Source organism: Scardinius erythrophthalmus (genome assembly GCF_964197995.2).
Source record: "Scardinius erythrophthalmus genome assembly, chromosome: 24".
NCBI lineage: Eukaryota > Metazoa > Chordata > Actinopteri > Cypriniformes > Leuciscidae > Scardinius > Scardinius erythrophthalmus.
Window position 1 is genome coordinate 776,356 of NC_138244.1, and position 7,750 is coordinate 784,105.

Genomic DNA, 7,750 nt, shown 5'->3' on the forward strand with positions numbered 1-7,750 from the left:
AAATGTTCCCAAACTGGCGACGTGACATTAGGTTTTGGGACAAGAGCGCCTGCCATCATTTCAGCAGGTCTATTCAAAAGAAACGAAACAGCTACAACGGTTCGCGGGAAAATAACAGTCGTAACCATATTGTATCATTAATTTATTTAACATTGAATGCAAAGTGACAAATTGTAAAACAAGAAGGCCACAGCCTCATGAAAAAAAAAAAAACAAAAAAAAAAAAAAACTGAACACTGCCAACCTGGTCTCACAGGATTCCGTGAAATGTCCACGGGCCCTTAACTCAAAATCCGTGGAGCCATCACGGAATCGCCCCAAATTCCGTGATGTGGCCACGGATATAACTCCAACGCAAGTCAATGACACTGATCTTCCGTGGTCCACACACGGATACCCGTTTCAATGACGGAGTACAGATCTCACTCAATCGACGTGCTTTCTCATTTGGAAACGCAACATTTGAAGTATTTGTGAACTTTTCCAACATCAAATGCCATAATGACGTTAACCTGACTGTTATTGAAGCTATTGCATTGTCCTGTCATCATAAAATTTCGGTTTGTTTCAGTTAGCCTAACCAAAGTCCCGTGATGGCACCACGGACCTCAACAACCTGACCTCACTCATGGACGTTGTAATGTTGCTGGCTTGTTTAGGAACTTATAAGCTTTAGGTCGACTGTGTTGCAATGGCATGTAATTAACTTGACATTTTGTCTCGTCCTGTCATCATAGAATCCAGTTTGATGGCGTTTTACACCTATTGCTCGCTTGGCTATAGTCAGATCTAAAATCTGTGGTAGGAGCACGGATTGAGTCTGTGGTGAGACCACGGATAACTCCAACGTTCGTGGTATGGTCACGTAATTTAATCTATTGATTCGTGCCACGGACACGTTTATTTCGTTATTTTTCGTCTTTCGAGATCACAGCTCGATTCATTCTGCCTGTCGGCTGCAGCAGAGAAGCTGTTTAATCAACATTTATTCACGAGATCTTATCGTGGTTTATGTATTTTTTTAATGTTATTATTTCGGTCTTATTGCCAGGGAAGCTGGATTGCTTTGCTGTTTATTGATATTTTTAAAATAATATTTTATTAGTAGGAAATCGCGCTGAAGAAGTCTCGTTCCGAACACATCGCGATATTTGGCATCAGTTCACATGTGTCAGCTGTTGGTAAGTAGCCTAGTAAATAAATACCTAAATACGCTGTCCTAATAATGTGTGATATAATGTATTTTCTGTTTGTCGATATTAATCTGCCAAATATATCTGCCATTTCCACGGAGACTTTGCGTTTCATTGCTTTCTAATTCAAAATATATGATTAAACACCGCCTGTCACGTGACGTGCTATAGGCTTAGATATTCATATCAGATTAAAAATAGTAGCCTACAATTAGTTCCAAAGTTGTATTTGTAGTAGAAGCACAGTAAAAACAACACTTACCATGCTTTTACCACAGTAACATTAGTTTTACTGTGATAAGTGTAGTAAAAAGACAGTAATCACAAAACTTACCATGCTTTTACCACAATATTGGTAGTTTTAATGTGATACTTATTGTAAATGCACAGTAACCACAACACTTACCATGCTTTTACCACAGTAACCCTAGTTTTACTGTGATAGGGTGTGGTAAAAGGACAGTAACCACAAAACTTACCATGCTTTTACCTCTGTATTGATAGTTTTAAAGTGAAATTTGTTGTAAATGCATATTAACCACAACACTTGCTATGCTTTTAATGCTTTATAATGTAACATCCAATATTTGTAAGGTAAATCAGTACTTTTTCCTTTAAATAATCCTATATATTATACATAATGATATTTTCTTTTCTCTTTTTTCAGCTGAAAAGACCAAAAGGGCCTTTCGGACTCAGTCAGCCCATTATTGTTTGAGGAGAAGTAAACGGAGGAGACGGAAAGCTGCAAAGGCAAATATTCACAATGGTATGTATGTGTTGGTTTTAACCCTAAATCAAACATTTTATCAAGCATTTGTTGTTTCTTAAAACTTTTCTCACAAAACCCATAGCCCAATCAGTACAAACATAGACTGAAAGTACATACTCGTACATAATTTGTATACTCGTACACAATCCTGCAGCTTTTACTCCATTGGCTACTGCCTCAATTCCTGTACATATTTATCGCGATATCTGTAAATCAGTTGTGCCACTTCTTGGAAAGTTGTGGGATGTCACACACACTGTCAGAAAGTTTATATTAATTGCAAATTGGACCCTGTCTGTTTATGTTCCAGTGATACATGATGTCTCTCCACACCTCATAACCTACCTCTGTTTGCAAGAGTGGAAAAGCTTATCTGACTTGTCACATTACATCAGATACTCGATTATTTTGTCATAATCAGATCAGTTACACTGCTGATAACTGTCCCGTTTGCATGTAAATCATTTTCATGATTATTGCTTGCTATTAACCCTGTAATACCCAAATATAGAAAAAAATGAGCAAAAATTTTTTTGACCTCCCAGATATTGTTTTAGGAGGCCTCTGATGTAGAAATGAAAGCGTTTTCCGATTTTTTACGTTTTAGTAAGTTTTTAGGAAAATGTTGTAAATTTGCAACGTTGGCCATTGTTGGGAGCAGAACTTCTGTGTTTGTACTCACTTTGTCTGAACAGATATACAGAACATTTAAGCATTCATTTGCAGGGTTGATTGCTTACTTAGCCCCATAACAGTATATATCATGAGTAATAACCACACAACAATCATAGTTTTATGAATAAGCATTTATTAATAAAAAATATTGGAAAAAAAATATTTACAAAACTTTTCGTAAAAAAAAAAAAAAAACTGTGGTTTGAAGGCAGTCTGTGTTCACTTGCAGTGATAGTCCCTAAAACAGTTTTTTTTCATCTGTTAAGCACAGGCGAACATTGCACTTGCTACACAGTGTGTTTGTGTATCCATTATAAAAGACCTTTCTGCGCTGGTGGCATTCTGAAATGGAAAAAGTAAAAAATAATGAAGTTAAATATGTGAATAATACATATGGGTCTTACATTGTAGTAGATAAACTGAAAGAATAGACAGGGTGGTAGACCATGTGGGTAGAAATCTAAGTATTCCCATTAGCATGCCCATAAGTATTATAATTTCAATGAAGTGATAATCAACATTTCCATTAGCATGCCCATAAGTATTATAATTTCAATGAAGTGATAATCAACATTTTACTACATTCAAACAATACTGTCTATTGCAGCCTATTATGCTCTCTACTTATCATACTAAAGGAACACATGCATCCCCCCAGAGCACTTACAGGTTCACATTCAAGACCATTTGCACCTGTCCGGACAATGCAACAGAAATTCCCAAGAATTCCAGAACATTCAGAATCTGTTTTTCTATCTCCTAATGCTACTAACTGCTGCTTGGGCAACACTGAGAAAAAATGGCTCAGGATCATTTAGAAGTTAAAAAAACAAACAAAAAACTACAAAGATACAGGGAGTTTCAAATACTGCTATAGATGCTGAAGTTCCAAATATCCCATACAATTTATTCACGTGTTTAATAATGGTCTAAGCTAAACTAAGTAAAACAATTAACAGAAAAACACATTTAGAGCTTAGTTACAATGAATCACTACATTTCTACTACATTTTTTTTTTTTTTTCAATTTGTGATCATTTGAAAAGTGCAGTGTCCTTATGTAATGTGTAAGGTGCACAGGCTATTTTGACTACCACTCTGACCCAACGTTGTAGAATTACAACATAGACATAACAAGCTCTAAATCAAATTTGATGAAAGTTTTCCAAAATAACTAAATATGTACATGTTCTAGACATTGAAATAAACACCCAAAAAAATATTTAAGCAATTTTACTTACTTTAATCCTGACAAATCCAGTCATGCAAAAAAAGGAGATGAGCTCAGCGGGAAGTTTGCAGGTAGAGTGAGTTCATAGCCAGATGACCGAACCTATAAACACTTCTTCTATCCAATAGCATTGTGAGGACAAACAATAGGACCCATTAACTATGTAAATGTGGTTTTGAGAGAAAAAAACATTTGCAGGCATTTTTTCTGAATTGTTAAAAGTGATGTTGTAAATTTGCAACCGTGGGTCTTACAGGGTTAAAGACATACTTTTATTCATAGAAATGCCCACATATCAGTGAACTTATTACATAAAAATGCTTTTAACATTTAATTATGCAACACTCTTTACAGAAAACATATCCTACAGTTATAAACTGACTATTTGCAAGTAATGTATTAAAATTACCTTCCTTTCTGTTTTGCAGGATTATTTAGTCCTTTTTTTTAAAGCTCTACCAATATCAAACTCAACAGCTCTTTTAAGAGCCAACCCTCACAAGAGCTACTAGTGAGTCGCAGCGAATCTTGCCGTGATCAGCCCTTCCCAGGTGAAGTTTCTAGAATATTGCAATCAGTTTTTACTCATCAAATGTTCTCTCCTGAATCATATGGTAAATTACTTATTTATAACTGTCTTAATTTGTGTTTCAAGAACAATAGTAATTGCACATAGAGTAAGTCGAGACTATCTTGTTTTACAGCAGAGAAGGAAGACCAGTCTTTATATCAACGCAAGCTAATCGAATAAGTCCTTTGTTTCGGGTGAGGAAGGAACATCTGGTGCCCAAAGAAGACAGAAAAGTGAGCGAGTCCATTGGTATGTATTGTATTGAAACAATGCTGTAAAATGTAGTACATAATTTGATGTTGACAATTTTACATTGTACAGGTTTTCCCTTGGTTTTTGATCAAGTGAAGCTCTTGAAACAATTGACAGAAGAGTATGTTGTCTGGAAAGAAATCAAGCATCACTGGCAAAGGCTCAAAAGAGACAATGCCTTTCTTAAAAATCTTTTAAAATAGGTTGCTGTTGATATGGGTAAAACTGTTTTTGTTCAGTACTTAGCTTATATTATGTGCTCCAATATATATATATATATATATATATATATATATATATATATATATATATATATATATATATATATATATATATATATATATATATATATATATATATATATATATATATAATACTTCAATGTGTATATTATATAATGTACTGACTGCTGCTTTGTAAATTTATGTAAGGAACAGGCAACTCTGGCCCTTTGCATTCTACTTTTTGAGGTTAATTAAGAGTTAACCTCCAACCCTAATCGAGCACATCTGAAAATTTTAACCAAAGTCTTCAGGTTTACTTCTAGACAATAGGCAGGAGGGTTTGAGTTCGGAGCTAAATCTGCAGGACAGTGGACGCTGAGGGCCAGCCAGAGTAAACCATCACCATAACGCAGAACATAAGCTGACCCGACTGTCCATTAAACAACTTTATTTGAATGGTTTCTGTTTTCTGTTTTACTTTCAGACCAGGACTGGAGAACGCCTGACAATGGGATGTTGAGACTTCTTCTTCTGGTTGAGAAAAAGCTACACCACATCAGTGATCACATCTTCTGTTCTTCAACTGAACAAACTGTTTAGACGAGGAAGAAGAACATGAACACGATAGAGACATGTTCAGGGAAGAGCAAGAAACCAGTTTAGCTGTGATAATGAATCATTATTTTCCAACACAATATCAAATCTGTTTTCTGTAGGTGACTGAATATGATTCTCTGGCACTAATTTTATGGCTTCAGCAGCTGTGAATGGACTATTATGATGTTAATGTATTTTTGAAGACACATTTTTATTTATCTTGAATCTCATTTGTCTTTATGCTACTTTATCAACTTTATTCTGTGTCCTCCAATAAAGTGTTGTTTAATAAAGTATGGTGACTATTGTGTATTGAAAGTGGTGTTTGGTACAGTAAATAGACATTTTTATTTGAGAAATTTTAATTTCTTATTTCTTTAGTTTAATTAATTAAAAAATAACTAGGCCTACATATAATTAATAACTTATAAATTACTACATATAATTAATGACCATGATTCTTTTACTTGGGACATAAAAAATTTAGATCTGGTTAATGATATTTGGGACAACAATGCAACAAAAGTTGCACATACTTGCATGTATGCCAGTTTGCAGTGAAATAAAAGGAAGCTATGTGAATAACAAGAGGCTACAGTGGGCTATCTTGCTAAAAATACTTAACGCTTAATTGAAGATGATCCATGTTGATCATTCTAGTACATCTACAACTGCTTTTCGAATGAAAGCATATATCACTGATGTCAGGCATATAAGCAGCAATCAGAGGGGGTGAAAAGGAATGAAATGAAATATTGGCACTGTTTTTTTGTTGTTTTACTGAATGGTGCATTACCCTTGTGTAATAGTAATAGTGTGTGTAGATCTGTGTAGATTGTATGGCCCAGCAATTGCCCCCAGAAGAGCAAACAAATGCACATTTCAAATGGCTGTAACTCGAAGTCCGGTTAGTGTATCAAAGAGAAAATCAGCAGGACGACTGCTTATGCTATGTATAATAAATAATGTTGGCCACAGTTTTCAGATATACAGGTGCTGGTCATAAAATTAGAATATCATCAAAAAGTTGATTTATTTCAAGAATTCAACTTAACAGGTGAAGCTAATATATTATATAGACTCATTACATGCAAAGTGAGATATTTCAAGCCTTTATTTGTTATAATTTTGATGATTATCGCTTACAGCTTATGAAAACCACGAAATCAAAATCTCAGAAAATTAGAATATTACATGAAATCACACAGTAATTTCACAGTGATACCATGGTCATTGAACCAGGTTTTGGTTATTTTGGCAGTGTGGGCCGGTGCAAATCCTGCTGGAAAATGAAGGAAGCATGAAGTGCTCTGGAAATGTCCTGGTAGACGGCTGCGTTGACTCTGGATTTAATAAAGCACAGTGGACCAAAGTCCTCTTTTCTGATGAGAGCAAATTTTGCATCTCATTTGGAAACCAAGGTCCCAGAGTCTGGAGGAAGAATGGAGAGGCACACAATCCAAGATGCTTGAAGTCCAGTGTGAAGTTTCCACAGTCTGTGTTGGTTTGGGGAGCCATGTCATCGGCTGGTGTTGGTCCACTGTGCTGTCCACTCAACGCAGCCGTCTACCAGGACATCTCCAGAGCACTTCATGCTTCCTTCAGCAGACAAGCTTTATGGAGATGCTTCCTTCATTTTCCAGCAGGATTTGCACCGGCCCACACTGCCAAAATAACCAAAACCTGGTTCAATGACCATGGTATCACTGTGTAATTACTGTGTGATTTCATGTAATATTCTAATTTTCTGAGATTTTGATTTCGTGGGTTTCATAAGCTGTAAGCGATAATCATCAAAATTATAACAAATAAAGGCTTGAAATATCTCACTTTGCATGTAATGAGTCTATATAATATATTAGCTTCACCTGTTAAGTTGAATTCTTGAAATAAATCAACTTTTTGATGATATTCTAATTTTATGACCAGCACCTGTATATCTGAAAACTGTGGCCAACATTATTTATTATACATAGCATAAGCAGTCGTCCTGCTGATTTTCTCTTTGATACACTAACCGGACTTCGAGTTACAGCCATTTGAAATGTGCATTTGTTTGCTCTTCTGGGGGCAATTGCTGGGCCATACAATCTACACAGATCTACACACACTATTACTATTACACAAGGGTAATGCACCATTCAGTAAAACAACAAAAAAACAGTGCCAATATTTCATTTCATTCCTTTTCACCCCCTCTGATTGCTGCTTATATGCCTGACATCAGTGATATAT

At 35.4% G+C, this 7,750-nt stretch overlaps 1 long non-coding RNA gene across 1 annotated transcript; it reads left to right on the top strand.

The window, feature by feature from the left end:
- Positions 1-596: 596 nt before the first annotated feature.
- Positions 597-5,830, top strand: LOC308685259. Its single transcript, XR_014029440.1, has 4 exons — positions 597-1,962; positions 4,300-4,422; positions 4,579-4,691; positions 5,403-5,830. It is a non-coding gene; the product is annotated as an uncharacterized lncRNA (long non-coding RNA).
- The last annotated feature ends 1,920 nt before the right edge of the window (positions 5,831-7,750 follow it).